The following is a 19,698-nucleotide window of genomic DNA, read 5'->3' as shown; positions in this document are numbered from 1 at the left end:
ATTCGGTAATCTTATTATCATACCTACAATCGAGTTCAATTCTTATTCCCGCATCGTTTATGACCCGGACGCTCGATATTGCCGTTGTTCTTGTTTGTTAAAGTCCTTTTGAGGAAATTTTACGGTCAACTTGTGGAGCTTAACAGCCTTTTCGTCGAAAAGGTTCTTTGTTTTCGCTACCGCTGACTGCCGGCGTTATTGTTTTTCCAGTTTTTCCTTCAATGAAAAAATCCCCCCAAAAAACACCGTGTTATCTCGGACCGAGTTAAACGGAAACAAGAGGTGTATCGCGATCATCAGAATACCATTAACCGCAAGGTGGATTGTTGGCGCCGGGGAGAACCGGAGGCGGGGGAAAGTCCGGAAAATGGGCACAGGGGTGGGGGCTGGATAGGTGAAAACGGGGGAAATTGTTAGGTGGACGGTTAGTCGCGGTCCGACCGCGCCAGAGGAAACTCGTCGCGAGCCGTGTGCCGTTGGATCATTGCTTTTTGTTTGAGAGTTGTTGTGCGTTTTGCGTGACTTGAATTTTCAAAGTGTACGAAAACATGCGGCAAACATTCTACGCCCTGTTGTGTTGCACGATGAATTAATGATATGATCTTTGTGGTGTGACTACCACGGATGCTGCGTGGGAGGCCAAGGGATGTCGAGTTGATTTGTAAGTCGCGGACTTTTGAGATGATTGAATAACACGCAACCAATGTTTTAAATTGTAATAATTTAGATAATCAAAAATGAGATTGCAATGGCATCCGATGACAATTACAGATATAATATAAAAAAATATAATATAGCACAAAGATGCTTCTACATTATCACTCCATACAATATTTTTACCTTATCTCATTTTTGTATATCAAAGTATTCTTAAATTTATTTTTTAGTAATTAGTCTATAAACATATCTATTTTTTTTATATATTTCAATTTAATAATTATCTTATCTCTTTGTCCATTTTATCCGTTTTATGTAGCATATATCGTTGCGTAATAGTTAAATAATCGCAATCCTAGACAGAGAAAATATTTTTCTAGACTTATTATTTTATTGTTCATTTGCAATTATTTTTAAGTATATAGCTAAAATACAATCTCAAATGTTTTTCAACTACTTCTATAAATACAATAAACTAAAATATCATCGGCGAACATTAGTAAAAGAATGGTTCATTTTCGTTTATTGAAAATATATTTTTTTTTATTTGATAAATTTTAATATACGTGTATAGTAAAAATTTAGGTCAATCAGGGTTTTTTCAATTTAAAACATGTAAGAGTTAATCGATATTTTATTATTTTGTTTAAGCTCTAATAATAAGTGTTGTATTCGTATACAGATTCATAAAAATTAATATTAAAAATTAAAATGGTCCAACGTAAGATTACACTTAATACATTTCCACTTTTATTTTAAATCACCTTAAACTATATCACATAAATTTATATTTAAGTAGCTCTAGTAGAAGTTTAATAATATATAAGAAAATATACAATATAACGTATAGCAATAGTTTTGCCCCACAAATAAAATTTTGTGTTTATACGTTGAATAAGCTTTTGATTTATATATTCATTAATAAATATATTAACCCTTTGCGCTCGTAAGTCGACTATGTGTCGACATCGTATTTCAAGCGTTGTACTCGAACGTCGACAATATGTCGACAAAACTTTGAATGCATTTATTGGCTTTGTGTTCAAGCAAATTTTGAAAATTTAAATTTATTAATAGTAAAAAGACTTCTGTTAAACACATTTCAGTAATATTGAATTTTTAACTTATGCAAATAACTCAATAATCTTAAATTTACAAGTGTAAGTTTATTGTAAAATTTTTCATCGGAACATGGTCAAAGCGCGCGCTGTTAGGACGGCATCGCGCTAGACTTGACAGATTTAGGTTGTCAATTATTGCCTTACAACTGATTTTTTCCTTCTAAGGGCATCTATATTTTTATGATATGGGATGGAACGGGATCATATGCTCTAATTGTGCATAATTATTACTTTATATTGTGTGTCTGTTATGAAATAAAAATAAAATTTTTAAGACGGAAAAAAGAGCGAGATGCCGTTATGCTAGCAGAGCTCGCTTACTCGCTCGCACTAATAAAATGAGCGATTGACAACTATCGACCTGGGTACTCAACTCAAACGATAATATTAGTCTCGAAACATTTAATATATTTTCGAGCTAGTAAATAGCTAAATTATGTAAAACAGAATTAGTAATCTGTGTTTTAATTATTTATAAATACATATATTGATTTTCTTTTAAAAATTATCCATATAATTACGAATGACGATATAATATTGAATTTTTAAGGACGTGACGATGAATTCGATATTAACCGTGATATTATTACTGTGACAGTAATAGTATGCGTTTATGCTAAGACTATTTTTACCAATTTTAAATCTGGTACAAGTATTTAAAGTTTCAAGTTTTAGGATAATCTTTTAATGTAAAAATTTTTTATGATCAATTTATTTATATTTTTAGAACTGTTTTAATAAATTCAAAACTTAAAAATTCAAAAATAAAGCCACGAGGCCAAACTACGCTGGTTCGCTCTAGGTGTAAAAACGCCTGCCAATCCAAAACAGATCCCCACAAAAAAAACAATGTAATATTTATCATTTCTGCCTCAAATGGGCAAATACATACGAAAAACTTGTAGAATATTTGTCTAAATATAAAATTTGATCATTTTCACAAAATATAATAAAACTTTACCAGCCCCACCTATTTGTTTTTATGTACGAAAAAATTGGTGGGGCCTGGTCCCAATTGCATTTATATTATCACCACAGCTGATATTTTTGAGCGCCATTTCGAAATTTGTTAATATGTGGGGGCACCTATTCATGCCATATTTTTAAAAATATTATGGTTCAAATAATTGATTTACAGCCTTAAATTATACTAAAAAGCCATTTTATTAGGCTCAAATGCTTACGCCACCTTTAAATGTCTAATGAGTACTGGCGATTTTCTTGATGACACCTATAGAAGTCATCCGCGGTGAAAGGGTTAAAAGTCTTGTAAAACATATTTTTTTCAGTGAGTTTTAGGATTGTATTACACTTATATAAATTTATCCATATTTAACACTCTAAAGGTGGATGACTCAAATATGCGTCATTGAAAAACTATTGGTAAAAGTCGTTTATGCACAACATAATCAACACTTAAAATATAAAACACAGTTTGTAAATTAGTGATATCTATTATATATTGTTAACTATAATTACAGCTTACAATCAATAGATGTCGCTTAGCAGTTAGGGCTTAATTTTAATAATAGCGCATTCTTAATATTAAAATGTTTTGTTTGCTGCGGGACCTGAACCGATAGTCTCTAGGATATCAATTCAACGCCTTAAGGACTACGACATTCCGGTTATACAAGACAATCTAAATATAAAGTTGTAAAATCGCCATGACGCGTTTTGAATGTCTCTCTGTAAAACATATGACTAAAGAATATAGACAAGGTTATTTTGCTCGTGTAACACCATAGACCAGGGGTCGGCAAACCTTTTTTGTGAAGGACCAGATTGTAAATATTTTAAGCTCAGCGGGCCAGGAAGCAAAATTAAAATGAGCTTTATCATTTCTCTCAAATATTCAAATGTATTGCAAAAGGCGTTACGTGGGCACTGAAGATGCTGTCAAATTTAAAGTGCATAACGTCACGGTGAAATACAAAGCAATAGGAGCACCTTATAAGGTGATACCTAGCTAGCTCCTTAACTCGACGGTTGGCCGCTCTATTATAGCACATACTTTGATTTTTTTATATGTCAAATCTAACAATTACTTGCAGCCCGGATTAAAATAAGCAGAGGGCTGGATTTGGCCGTAATTTTCTGACCTCTGCCATAGACAGTGAATATATTAAAAAATATCTAATTTAATTTGGCCTTCTTTTTCGTATTTTAAATATTCCTATCCTAAGTGCATGTAAACGCAGGACAAATACCCCCTGGATAGATATATCTCCTATCAAAACTCCCCTGGTAATTAACCCACTGTACAAATAACCCCCCAACAAATAGCCCCTTGAAAATTAACCCCCCGTGTAAATAACCCCCCTGACGATTAACCCCCGCCACGTATAGAGATAAGTATTTTATATAAGTTGTTATTATTTATAATAAATGGTCATTATTTTAATAAAATAATGTTTAATACGAATAATCAGTATCAATACTAATTTATTTCATTCAGCAAAATACAGAATTTTTAAAATATCAATAAAACTAACACTATTACGAAGAAAATATACGTATTGTATATTTTGTACCGGTGACCGGTGCGAGCAAAATTGTTATAAAGAGTATTAAAAAAAATAAAAAATATTATTAGGCTAGATACATATGTATGTATAATACAGCTAAACTTTGGTAATGGCGTCAGTATATGTTTTATTAAGTATAATAGAGCGTCACGAGACGTGTTAAGTAATATCTGTATTATCTTTATACGTGGCGGGGGTTAATTGTCAGGGGGATTATTTGCATGGTGGGTTAATTGTCAGGGGGTTATTAGCACGGGGGGTCAATGTCCAGGGAAGTTTTGCCGGGGGGTTATTGTCCAAGGGGTATATTTCCAGGCGGTTAGTGTCCTAGAACCATATTTCCTAATCTAGATTCTCCTTTATATATGGACCTTCGCTTTAATTTATTTGGAATCTCATTATCGGAAACTTAGCGTCAAAAGTGTTAAATTTTGCTTTTAAAAATCATTGGTTATATCGTCAAAATGTATCCTTTTGCTTAAAACATATGTGCTGATGTGCATATTGTTTGTGTTTTGTTTATTGTAAGGTGCATAACAATTTTTCGTATTAAATGTGTTTTTAAACGTTATTATATGTTGATATATGTTTTATTTAACTAACAGTATATTTTTTTATTTTTTATAATACGTTTATTGTAATCTGATTTTCTATAAAGTCTAAAACTTGTTAATGGGAATATATTAACTATTTACCAAGAAAAAACAACAATTAAAAAAACTAAAAACTAAGGTTTTACTAAGAAAAAAAAACAACAAGTAAAAAACTTGTGCTCTTTGTAATTTTAATCTTGATTAAATTTTATTGTAACCATTATTTTTTTGTATGAACGCAAATTGTTGATCCATGTTATGAGCGCTAAACGCTATAGAACGAGCGCGATGCGCAAGATAATAAGCGCATTGCGCAAGATAATAAACGATAGGTGCAAAAAAAATACAAACAGTCCAATATTTTAATTATTCAGAATTCATATGACATCTAGCTATTTACAAATTTCTTAATGGTTATAAACCCCTGCCGCTACAGCACTCAGCTGTTTTTTTAAATAATTCATTTATTTGTTTTACCGCGCATTTGATTGCGATGGACGAAAAATCATCTAAAAACATCATTACATTTACCTTCCTATACTATGTATACCTAATACTATGTCATTTATTTTTGGTGAATAGTAAGTACAATTCTTCGTGAACATATTTTAATAAATTATTCTTTTCTAAGTTTCATGGTTAACGTTTTACAAATTATTTAAAAAAGTACAATAAAAAAAGTTATTTTCCGATTAAAGTATTTAAATTATAATATATTTTAAATATTTAATTAATTTTTTTTTAACTAAAATACTGACAAACTATCAATCTTTCGCTGTATTAATTTTAATTTGTAAAAAGATTAATCAAAACATGTTTTATTTCATTTTTACTTCCAAAAATTGAACATAAAAAAAGTCTCGAAATTAAATACGAGCTGGCGCTACCCCAACCAAAAAAAAAATACGAGTGCAAAGGGTTAAATATGTTTGTATGTATATTTTAGTTTTTTTAGTTTAAACGAAAGCATATTTTAGAGCTTATATATATTTATATATGAAAAATAGGAATGCTAAAGTAAACTTATTATTCTATTTTTAGCATAGGGTATGTTTGAAACAGTCTTATTAAAAGATATTTAAATGTATTATAAATTAAATAATATAAATCGTGCCTGGGATGCTAAAGCGCGGTTTTTGATGAGATGGTTATTAATTTTACTTGTAAACAATATTGTGTGGGCGCAAAAATATTACAAAAAACACTGGTCCGCATTCAGAAAAGTTTAGGTATACTAAAAAGTTTTCGAATGAATATACATAGCTTCGTTATTATAAAAAAAAACAATGTATGACTTTTACGTTTAAAAATGTTATAGTTTATATTAAAATAATAAATTTATACTATGTCTTAGTTTGAAATAATACAAAAGTCAGTGTCTTATACAACACCCACTTAAAAAATAATCTGAAATAAAGATACGTTATTCTAAAAAGAATAACAATATTTTATACTGTAGATAATTTATATATTTAAAAATACCATTTAATATTAATTACAGATTAAAAAGGATTAAGTAGCTATTACTGCTCAATTCAAGAATTGACTGAATAATTACATTTAGACCAAATATATTTAAATCTATATTTTATAAAAAAAATTGTTTATTATATTTTCAGAAAATTTCAAAATCTTGATCTTGTTTTATTCTTTTGATATTTTCTATAAATATGTAAAATATATAATAAACTATTATGGTAAAAATAGCAACGTCAGTACTTATTTCCGGGTATATATAATACATAAAATACGTAGCTTCAATTCGTCGGGTGTAATAGTAAGATTGTTGTAAATTCTGACAACGGTCGCCGATAACAGAAATATCCTATTTGATCAACGTCAATCAACACTTGCCGCGACAATAGATTTCCATTTTATCGCACCCTTATCCGAGGTACATTTTTACTTAACTCATTCGCAACCCTATGGGAAATCTCGGCCGATTTAGTTTTTTCCCTTTCGTTTCGTTTCACGACCCAGTATTTTCTTGATTGATCGACGGTGGCATTGTCCAAATGACTAAAAGTGTTATTTCGTCCTTCGCCCCTTCACTCTTTCTTCAGTGGACAGGTAAAATTAAATTTATTATTTTTTATACCCACATAAATAAATTAGCTATAATACTAAATATTAGCTTTATATATAAACTGATTAGATTAATATTTTTTACTCAATTGCTTATTTATAACAGAAAATAATTTTGTTATAGATTGCAAATACTAATTGTCTCTTCGTGGTTTACAATGCCGAATGCTATTTTTCTTATTTGTTTGTTTGTTTATTGTAAACAGAGATATATACCTTAAGATTTTCAAGTTCACTTCTATTTCTTAAAAAAAAATATTTGTATAGTATGAAATTATTTTAAAATGATTTAAAAATTCTCAACTGCTTCGTTAATGATAAAGTTATCAACTGTTATACAGTTAAATTGAAAAATAATAGTACTATATTTAGTATATCATTTTTTTCATAAATCGCATAAGATTTGAAAAACCTACTAATTAGCGCCTAATAATTATTTATATTGTCTTATTACTTTTATTTTATTATTCACTTAAAAGATAAATTGAAGGTATATATCTCTGCATATACATACATATCTCATTATTAAGTCAGATTTCTCTTGCCAAATAAAAATGTTATGTTTGTTTTGGAATACTATACAAAATAACAAAGTACAATATTGTTTTAAGGCTAGTTACTAAAGATCAATAAGAATTAAAAGACATGTTTATCTTCAAAACGATTTATTAGGTAAATATTTTTACAGAAACTCAATGAGTCCTAGCGCTCCTAAGATAAACATACTAGAATATTTGAACGAAATGTAAACATATTTTTCAGTTACAAACATCTAATATTTATTTTGTATCCCTTCTAAAAATAAGGATGTTAATAAACAATATTTGAAAATATTGTAAGACATTTAATATTTGCCTTATAATAATATTATGTATCTTTCGTGGTAATTTAACTTATCTTATTTGACATGGCATTAAATCTTATATAAGCAGTACACATATTCAAACTTACGATGTACAATAGTTCATGAAAAAATAATTGACATGGTTTGTAATTAACATCCCAACTCTAAAAGCTAAATACAGCTTTGAATATTTATATTTACACTCTAAAAAGCTTAATGATATATCATTTATATCGTCTTTATGTTGATGATATCGCGTAATGTGTCCAACGTTAAGTTTAAAGGCGATTAAACGACCGTTTATTTTATTTTTTTTCGCTCTAATAATTTTTGTCGTTTTGAAACGCCAGACGTTAACTCGAATGTACGTTTTTATGTGCAATTTTTACATTGTAATATTTCTTCCCAAGCCGCAGCGGCTATAAAAGTCTTCAAAAACGGCGTCGTACACTCGAGAGATGTTTTGCAAACACTTTATCTTGAGAAAAGTGAAACAAGATCTCGTTTGACGGACATTTTTTATGGACAGACAATTTAAGCGGCAATTACGCAAAGTGCTTTCACAACGTAAATACATAATAAATGAAATACATATGTATATATGTACGTACATACATTACAAAATACACACACAAAACTAATGCGTGATACCCAACTTTTTGATTAGGTTAATTGTCCCGGATATCTATCGTAAAATTTTACAACGTCCGACGTTTTGAAGCAAAGTATATTGGAAATTGAGCATTCTATTTTCCCCACATACATGTCAGACACGACATATCAGATTGAGAATGTATATATTTTGTATCTTGCCACGAGAAATACGGTTGTCATTTCAAGATTCATGTTCAGTCGTTACATTTGACGTTTACAACCAATAGGCGGTTTATGTTCAAACATAATATATACATAATCAAACATAATAAAAACAAGATTTGTGCTTTGAATGACGTATATATTATCTTATTTTTCATTAAATTATTCGATATTTTTACTGTGAGCATTCAATACAATTTTTTTATTTACTTTAAATAAACGGTCTAATACAATATGTAGCAAAAGATCTATAGTTATCTAATTAGACATATTTTATGCCCTAGAATTAATAATAAAGATTGTATTATAAAATTAATTCGTAAAAACGAAGTAGAATAAATAATGTACCTTTAGATAGTATGTTACGTAATTTTAAATGCAATATAATATTCTTTATATGTATTGTAAAATGTTATAAAAGTACATCATCAATGACATGTTAGTCAATCAATCTGGAAGATGTTGTGACGATGTGCTTGAAAATTAATTTATAGCTAGTAACAGAAATATTGTTTAGATCATGGAATTGGATTCATTTTTAGTTTTCGTAGAAGCACTCAAGTAAATGATCAGTGTTTTTTAATTATACAAACATACACATATATGTGTGTATTGAAGTAGCTTATTATTATTGACATATATACATTTATTTAAAAAATTACAATATTATGATACATAAAACAATTAATGTATTATATTATATATTGTTTTAAAATTATAACAACAGCTGTCGGTTTCTCACTGTCACGAGGTACCGCAGCTTATTTATAGTATCTTAGCGTATTATATTTTACAATAAAATGTAGCTAAATTTGGACCACTATCCATTATTACCCGAACAAAGAGTTTGTTATTTTTATAGGACAAGTTTAAAACTATTGAATCTCAAATAAATATTCAGTTATGATTAGCTCAATAATAGCATTTTGGTAGCTCATAATAGTGCTGAAAGTGAATTTAAAAGTATTTTTCGAGCATTGCTAAATATTTACGAATATATCCTTATGTGAATTTATTTAACGCAATTATAAATATTTTTAAAAGCTTTTACTTAAAATACAAAAATAAGATGATATATAGTTTTTTAAAAGTTTGCTTAAAATAACATTTAACCCAAATATTCAAACATTTTAAGATAGAATCGTACAGAATTAAAAAAGTTGGTTAATACATTTTAAAATATTTAATTTTTGCGTTTCAAAAATTAAATTTGCTACAATAAAATAGCTGACAAATATATCAATTTTTTTCAGAATATTTATTTCAATTAAAATATTTAAATTTTTCACGTTAATAAAACCAAAAATCAGTTTTTACTTTTCGTAGCGTTTAAGATTATCTCATAAAATAATTGCACAAACATTACTTATCTTAGTAAGTATGTTTTTGAATTCAATGATTAATTGGTAAATGCAATATTGAATATTTTTGCTCATGATAATGTTTTTTTTAACAATATTTAACGTAAGTTGATTAACAATAAAATAGCTTACGCGTATAAAAATATTAAGTAGCCTAGTATAGACTACTAACATAATATACGTATGTTTAAGGATCGCATAGAGATGAATTCTTTAAAATTTTATAGCATTATACTGATCTAAGTAAAATCTAGCATATGTATTAAACTAACCTACTTATATGCAGTTCACAACACCACAATTCACCCTTATGTTTTGACAAACTTTAGCATAACGATACAAATATAATTGGTTTAAATAAATTTAGTTTGTTACGTAAGGATATTTCGTCTTCCCAACTATTTATCTTGATTTTTTAGATCTTTTTTAATGTACAGAAAAATAAAAATAAATTAAAAATATTTATTTTTAGCGTATTTATCATGGAGATTAATTTATCTTATCAGCCTAAAAAGAAGTTTTTTAATTCTGCAGTTACCTGCTCTCTTTTTCGGTACACATGCGCGCTGTTTCTTTTAGTTTTCTTCATATTGAACAATTATTAAACGGCTGTTTTCAGTACACATTGCAGGCATAACGTTGTTATAATTAAACTTTGTCACTTACTTATCCCTTAACAAAACTGATTTCTCGATTATTTAAAATAACAATATGTATTTATTTATGAAAATGTGTTAAAAATAAACGCAATGCACCATAAAAAATAATCCTTAGGTTAGTAAATTTATGTGTTTATAAAAATGCAGTAATAATAATTAGCATAGTAATACTAAATATGGCACTCTATATGTCGTTAAGTATATCAGTGTAAATCTAAATAATTTTAATAGCTTGATTTTTAAAGGCCCACTAAAAGCTCATTCTCGTAATAAATTAATGTATTCAGCCGCGTATTTTAAAAAGGTTAAATATGCCTTAGGGCGCATTTCGATAATTTCACCGCCGTTTTGAATACGTCAACTATCGATCGACACATATAGTTTTTACGAGCTTCCAAAGTTCGCCTTATGGCCTGCGTTAAACAGAGCTTTCGCCCGCGGGACCTATTAAAAATGTATCGAAAAAAATGTTTAGCCGCCGACGGAAGCGAATTAATCAAATTTGAAGCGAAACGGCCCTCGGCATGCGAACTTCTTTTATTGCAAGGGAAGAATTTTCATCATTTCCCCATACAATTCTCCCGTGTTCAATTGAATAAAAAACGAAACACACGCGTTTCTTCGCGCACAAAACATTTTTCTTTCACCATCCAGCCAATATATTATAATAACGCAATTGACATTTTAAACGAAATGTTTTCAAGGAATGTTTCTGCAAGCTGGTAAATCGATACTTTTTAGGCACCCTCTTGTAAACCAATAATGGAAAAATACGAACATTATATGTAACACAAATTGAAAATTATTTTTACATTTTAATAAAATTTATAATACAAAACGTTGAGTGTACAAACCACTCGCATATGAGGATTGAAACCTGTAAAGGATTCTAAATTTATTGACTGAGCTTAATTTAGGGCAGAATAGAATATAAAATATTGAATTTTGTATAATTTAATATTGCATACTTTCTCAATAGAGTCAAAAATTTTCGTGAAATGCTAAAAATGTTTAAAGTAGTATTTCTATTAATAGTCAGATTGAAGTTGAAAATATTTATAAAAATATATTGTATAAGTTTGAGTTGAATATGAGTCTGAAACCATGACCAGCCAGCTCTTCTTTAGTATCTTTATAAGGCTTAGAAGTTTTGGTTAATTTTATTAAGTAGCGCAAGAGTAAAACTTCTGTTTATCAATGTTATCGGAATTATCAAATAAAAAAATGACTTGGATTAGTCTGTTTTTTTTATCTTAACTTACTAATTATGTATTTTGTATACTTGAGTGTATTACTGGCTCTTGAACTGATAATTAAAAATCCATGAATAAAGCTATTAAACAGAAAAAAAATCAAGTTGCTAAAGCATGTACAGCACATTAAAGAATGTTTACAGATAGAAAATTGAAATTAAAACAAATTCTCACGTATCTTAACGTTTATAAGAAATTTTTTGTGTCGCATTTGTACAAATAGCTATTACCGTCATCTCGCATCGCTTACGTGACATAGTTATTGAAGCTTCCTTTTTTATCCTTTCGACACGCAAAAATATATTTGTCTAAAAAATAAATATCATGTTCGTTCTGTGTCGCGAAATTCCAGCCGCTATGTAATATGACCTGTCACTTTACCAGAACGACACGCTAACCAATTAACTAATCTATTTGTCTACGTGTCTATATTATATAGGGTGTTTTAAAAAGTATATGCTAAGTCGAAATTATACGTGTAAAAATAATATTTATGTTGAAGTAGCTGCTATTCTCTTATATATTAGTCAAAAGATTTCTGTATTTAAATGTAAAACATACATTAGGTTTTTAAAGTATATATATATATATATATATATATATATATATATATATATATATATATATATATATATATATATATATATATATATATATATATATATATATATATATATATATATATATATATATATTTAAAAAAATATCGTACTAAATTTGGGAGCACTTTTTAAAAAAAAATTATATGGTAAAGTCTATATAATATTATTGGTATGTATGTATGAAGTTATCATAGCCTTGTTTACTTTTGAACGACCCAGTTACCTAAGAAGTTTGGGTTACGAAAGTTGACATAAAGAGGGAAGCGGCTGCTTTATCGGTCTCTCTATTTAAATGATCGACTCTACTGGCTCCGTTTTGTGTTCATGCTCATATAAAAATTCTAAATAATGTGTGTTTGCGAAAGCGAGTTTCAAATAAGAATGTTGATATATCAGATTTGTATTAGCTTGGTACATCTAAGAGAGATTTAGTGCTCGCCCACTTTTTGCTGCAATGGCAAATTACAAATATTTGCGAGGTGAAATTGCTTTTGTTATTGCCTGTTTCCCATTCTAATTTTTTTTGTGTTGTGTGAACGTTAATTACTTTAAAAAAGTTGAAGATTTGGCAACCTTTTGCTTTGTTTTTTGCATCACAAAGTGCCATATTGTGTCCATAATATATAATAGTATTTGTGCAAATTTTTAAATGAATGAATATGATGCATTTACTAAAACTCATAGAATTTTTTACTGATACGTGTACGATGCATAATGGCACTTGTCGCACAAAGATTTCGCAACTTGCCGCCGTGTTTTAAAAACTATTAGCATTGGTTTATGGCGCTTTTAACACATAATAATTTTAATTATTGGTTTGAACTTGCTGTCAGTTGCCAGTGGTCCCTGATGTACCTTACATAATATATTACAATTTTTTGGATTAGCAATCGAAACCATATTGTAATTTTAAAATCGAAATGTCTATATATATCTAAAATCATTACACATTTGGTTGAGTTCAATTTAAGCGTTTACCATTTCTATAGGGTATTTTATATTTGAAATAAATTCACCCGAAAATACAATCAATAACCGGTTAATTAAAACCGTGTCAGTTTGAGTGCTAATGTTGCGAAAGCGAATTTACCGCTCAACCGCTTCTGGATATGATTAAAACAATGCCGCTTTCGATTTGCGTAGGTATGTTTTTTATTCGCGTTTCGCTTAACGAAATTCGGTGCTCCGTTTTGTTTGTCATCCCGTAATAGAATTGTCAATTAACCGATTAAATTCGGTAAATTAAATAAGCAAATCGAGTTTCGACATAAAAGCTCATCTCATCGTTTGTGTAAGCGTTTTAATAATTCAATTTGCGATTCAACGACAATTTAATACGTATAAGCATTTCATATCTCATATTCGTAAAATATTTTTCGTTAATTATAACAAATGATTTACATTTAAATTACAACAATCTTACTTAAATGGGATTATTTTTTTATGACAAATATTTTTGAGATATAATTTTAATTAAAATAAAATAATAATAATATTGTTATTAAAAAACTTTTCTTTGATCTTAATAAGGTTGATAATTGATCTTTGTCTTTTACTTACAATTAAAATTAATTAGAAAATTGAAATTTTTAATTAAATTGTTTAATTAAACCTTGAATCACATTCATTTTCATTGTGTTATGTAATATTTCTATAGAAAAAAATAGTTGATAAATTATTATATATATAATATTAGTAAATTAATATATTCTCTAGCATTTATATTATTATTAAAATATATACTTATTTGCATTTCAAAATGTCTTTAGCAAGAGTTGGCAGAATGTGTATTCTTTTCACCTATATATATATCTTATATTGTGTTCACATATTGTGAATTTGCACGAAAGAAAATTGTTCGTTCTTTATAAGTTTACACATGAAAAGTTTTCATTCAGCAAAGTTTTTTTAAATTATATCCAATTTAAAAACAAAAATATAGGAAACCTATGTACTGTTTTGCAATTTAAATTTATTTATTATTTTTAAAAACATTGACGCTGTTTTGATATATTTTGTAGAAATTTAATAAATTATTGAGTAAAAAAATATTAAGCAAAAAATATTTTATATTAAGACTATATTTTTTTAATAGCATAATCTTAAAGATTTTATTGTTAAAGAACTGAATTTTTTATTATGGTAAATTATTACAGATAATATTAAAAAGTTATCATTAAAAACGATATTAGAAATATATTATATTGTTTTTACAAAAATTTCACTTTGTGATTATTAACATTGATTTACAATAATACCATACTGTTGCTTTGTTCTCAAATCATTCATTTTTAACGAAGACTTTCCGATCCTGATAAAACGTTATCAATGTGTGATAGCAGCATATATATAAAAAGTAAAATAAATTGCCGTTCAACATTTTATATGTCAGTATAAAGATTTATTTGATATATTTAATGGTAAATTACTCGTATGAAAAATCAAAGCAAAGCGTTTCTTAGCTGCAATATAGTAATCAGATATTATAATCTAATTATGTACAAAGTAAATGAAATATAACAATGACGACAACGATCTCACAATAAGATTTTTTTTGATTTTAAATACATACAATATATTTTTTATGAGTTGAAGAAGTTATTATTAAATAACTTTTAATAATATAGGACCTTGATCGATTTTCATTAATCGTCACGATATTCAACCGTGAGATAAGAAAAAATCAAATTAACTTCATCTGTGATGACCGATCGGAATTTTAATTATATAATAATCAGTAATTCCGATCTCCCCGACATGATAGAATTAAAAAAAATTCTGAGGTTCATATAGAAATCAAATCGAACCGTTCAGGTCAATAGTCAGAGATTAGTACCACTTGTCTATAGTGCTGGTTAAAATTTTTAAAATCATGACACCAGTGAAAAAAACCCATTTGTATAGATTTTTTTTTATAAATATATTAAAGAGTCTAAATCCATATTTGAGTAATGGAAATGGGGTAGACATTTATTTTTTATGACTTTTGATGAAATGATTTTATAAAATATTATTAAAATTATTTATAAGTTTATTTTGTATAACCTATATACTTTGATACATATACGACGTTATAGGCGTTAAATAATTTAGTTAAGCTCCTTGAATATTATCATATATTAATCAGACAAAAATATTTATTTTTAATGCTGTATGCTTCAGTATTTTTATATATTATCTTTATATTTTTTATACTATAGTGATTAGTGTTATTTTAAAATATCCTATCTAAACTGATTTTTTTGCATTATTAAAACTTGCGAGTGAAACTTTATGATTTTTTATAGAAGGTCACTGCAAATTTTTAAATCAATGATTACTTTTGGAGTATTATTACTTAATTAACTATTAAACTAACAATAATTGAGTGATAAATTTTAAAATCACAAATTTTTATTGTTTTTAATTTTTTAGATTAAATTATGTCAGTTGCAAAACGTTTTATGTGCTTAATTTTCAAAATAATGGACGAATAATAAGTCAAAAATAATTTATTTGCGTTTTTGATACACTGAAACAATACAGATTGTCACAGCATTGATATCTAGATGTGTTATTGGAACTGGGCACTTAAATGAGGTTGGTCAATAATGAAATATTTATGTGGCAGAGGCAAAGATCATAGTGACATTAAAAATAGAGAATGGGTATATTATTAGTATTTTATTGATTATCTATCTAGTCTTTTAGTACTAGTTTGCTCACAAAAATTAACGTCTTTCTCATAGTCAATGTTTTAAAAAAAAAAACATCTTTGGTAAAGTTGTAATATATCATATAGTTAAAAACAAATTATGGGCAAAGAGTATTCCGTGTTACATGTAGATCGATGTTAGACCTGACCTCCTACTTGGGTTGTTGTAAACGACAGCAGCGGCCGCACACAGTCGCGTTCCACACCCACTAAGAAAGATAAATAATCGTAATGAAATCTAAAACAAGGGTTCCTCAAACCAAAAGGAGAGCTCGTGAGATCTCAGAAAATTTCTGATTAGAGTGTGTATTAAGTAAAATTTGTGCAAAAGCAAAAGAGCAGATCTTGTGAGCCTCGCAGAATCTCTCAAATGCCTAAGATGTGGCAGTGCTCTTAAAACTTGTATCTTTTGTCCTCTACAAATTAGTAGTCGCTATAACGTGTGTTCAAATAGATACTGATCATGGCCGTAATGACAGCTTGAATAGTCTATAATCTTCCTGTACTCAAGAGGAAAAAAAGTGGACTCGTTCCATTGGTGATGTCACTGGTTCAACCTTTGACCTGCAGTTGTATAAGGTCGTGATTTTCAGCCGTAACTTCACGACATCAGAATTTCACATCTGGACAAGGGTTTTTTTTGCATCCATTTTAAAACCTCTAATAGCAAACCTGCGCAAATCGATCGATTTGTGACTTCCGTATTTATTTCAGTAATAAATATCCCAAAGAGCAGAGGGCTCAGATTGGACTCTTGAGCAATCCTTGTGAAATTTTTATACGAAAATCAGCAGCAATGAGTTACAAACTGTCTACGATCACTTTAATAATTCGAATAAACGTAAAAAAAATTAAATCATTCCAGCTACTGAGGTTTGAATTTTTTTAAGTAATAACCCACGACACCTTGTCAAAGGCTTTCTCAAAATCCGTATATACGACGTCTACATAAAATCACATAAAGACCTGTGTTATTATTTCTTTAAAAAAATACCTTAATAACTCGTATTCTATGACTTCTATAGTGACGGTTATAATATGGTAGTATTCAATTAAATCATTCTGAAAAAAGATAATTTCAATGGATAATATAAATTACTTTGCAAAGAAATTGTTATTATTCTGTAGTTCTATACTTTGCCAGTATTTAAATTCATTTTGATTTTATGTATGCGTGCCATAAGTTAATCAGTTAATTGTATATTACGCTTTGTACAACGCTAAAACGAATGTATTTATTTGAATTTCAGATCGTGCCGAAATGCTGCTGTAATCTGAAAATCTGCCAAAGCTGAAAATTTAACCAAAGTATAAACCAGAAGGCAGCAACAGAGTGTTCGCAATTAACTGAATTAATAATAATAATAATAATATATATGCCTAATAATAATGTGTTGTGCTAATATCGGCGCCGCTTCTGGGAGGACTTGAAGCGTTAAAAGGAATAAATTGTGGGGGACTGTGTCGGTTGTTGTGTGTTCAGAGTAAAGTTGCACATTTGGGATTCGAGCCATGTGAAAAGTAATATGCCGAGCGGCCGATTATCGTCCGGATAATAGAGGAGGACCAGCTGCTGATGCTGTAGGGTGTTATGAAACAAACAAACAAAAAGGTCAGTGATACATTTGCACAAATTTATATTATATTATATATACTACGAACATATACACCCAACCCAAGGAAAGCTTGTCTTCGAGTGCCACAAGGGCCAGATTCCAACCGTAGTTGACTGTATCAATTGATTAAAGGTTTAAAATATTCATATTAATATGATAAAATAAATATTTACATAATTAATAGGTTACTATTCAATTGTAAGGTTTTAGTTTAGGGACCCTATATTTTTCTGTACAAGTGCACTTTGACAATGTTTAATATTATTTTTTGTGAACACAATATATATTTATATGGCGAGTATTAATATTATTTTAATATCGGAATTCATCCTGATGAGTATGATAATGGCAGTTATTCTATAGTCACAGAAAGAGTCTAAAAATAGTGACAATATATAGTCGAATTTGTATCTGAGTATGATAATATTATTTAACACACTAATCATTCCGTTGGTATAAATTCTTTGTGATATGAAAATTCATTTAAGTGAAATTTTGCTTCTAGGAAGAGACAAGGTCATACATGACTTGTATTGCTTTTATATTATATTCGTAAAGCTTTAGGTAGCATATCTCTTTGCACAAAAGAAAGGTTTTTATTTTTCATTACCCACGAGAATCTTTTTTTCTGTTTGTAGGACGCGATATAGTACCTCAATTTTGTATTTCCTAATATTTTTTGAGATCTTTAACTTCAAACTGCTCATAAAATATGATATAGAACATTTTTTATATTTTTTATAACGCGCATAAGGATCATAATTCTTCCATTTATAAGAAACGACGAATTTGTTGATTGTGTGCTTAATTTAAGACACTCTAACGATTCAGCAATTGCACCACAGTTCTAAAGCTTCAATTCTTTTATGTTAAATAAAATGTAAATATTTAGAACAATAATTGGGCTTAAGCCATATTAATCTGCTCTCTGATAACTAAATCAGATAGTAATTCTTTGCTAATGAAACTGCCGAAGTTACCGAGCGGTAACGTGTATTACAAATCTTTTATGTTTTGCTTCAATTGAACCTAAAGATCTTTCATAGATTCCTTCAGGAGTACTATGTCGTCTACATATCGCAAGTAATTTATTGTATGATCTTAAATTATTGTGTTTCAGTTTGCTTATGCAATAATCTTCAAAATATATATTTATAATACACATATAAATTAATGGTCATCGTCTAAAAAATCTATATTTTATACGCAATAAATATTTTGTTAGTCTAATAAAAAAAATCAATTACTTTTACTAGCTACTTGTGATTATAATTTACTAACATCGTTAACCATATGTTTAATTGAAATGTAAAATGTTTTATAGCTTAACGGGCAATTTATATATTTTTTTATATTTAATGTTACGATAATACTTAAACATATAATACATCGAACGAATGTTGAGTAATGGATATTAGGGGTTAATTGTAGTACCTATAATAACAATCAATCAATCTAAAAAAATTGAAAGTCGTTTATGAATTCATAATTTTATACGCATAATTAACTTAATTAACGTTTGTAGGAATGATTGATTATGTACTGGAATAAGAATTAGACCATGATGTATTATTTTTTAATTGTTCTTATATGTATGTTTGACCTTATTAAAAAAAATTGACTACAACTTTATTTCCAATAAGTATTCTCACTAACATCAAAAAATCGAATCAATTTTCTATTACTTAAAGATGTAAAGGAAAAGAAGAGTCACATTCTTGTTGTTCACAGAAGCGCGATAATTCTTGTCGTTTCTCTATTATACAATATTTTCAAAGACTTATTACGTTTTTCCTGGAAGTGTAATGAAACGATTTACATTCGCTGTATCCTGTCGTCTTTCTTTGAAGGAGCATTATTTTATTATTC

General features: G+C 28.3%; 1 protein-coding gene across 1 annotated transcript in view; it reads left to right on the top strand.

Moving 5' to 3' along the window:
- Positions 1 to 451: 451 nt before the first annotated feature.
- Positions 452 to 19,698, top strand: part of LOC148227150 (chaoptin) — a 73,243-nt gene continuing 53,996 nt past the window's right edge. Inside the window, exons 1-2 of the mRNA XM_088201457.1 lie at positions 452 to 661; positions 17,464 to 17,825. The gene's annotated coding sequence lies outside the window, so the exon portion shown is untranslated. The remainder of the gene's footprint in view (positions 662 to 17,463; positions 17,826 to 19,698) is intronic.

The sequence above is a fragment of the Plectrocnemia conspersa genome, unplaced genomic scaffold, assembly GCF_051122295.1.
Source record: "Plectrocnemia conspersa isolate PC_06_02 unplaced genomic scaffold, ASM5112229v1 ptg000013l, whole genome shotgun sequence".
Classification (NCBI taxonomy): Eukaryota; Metazoa; Arthropoda; class Insecta; order Trichoptera; family Polycentropodidae; genus Plectrocnemia; species Plectrocnemia conspersa.
The sequence above is the reverse complement of the archived record's forward strand: the minus strand, read 5'-3'. Positions and strand labels throughout refer to the sequence as shown.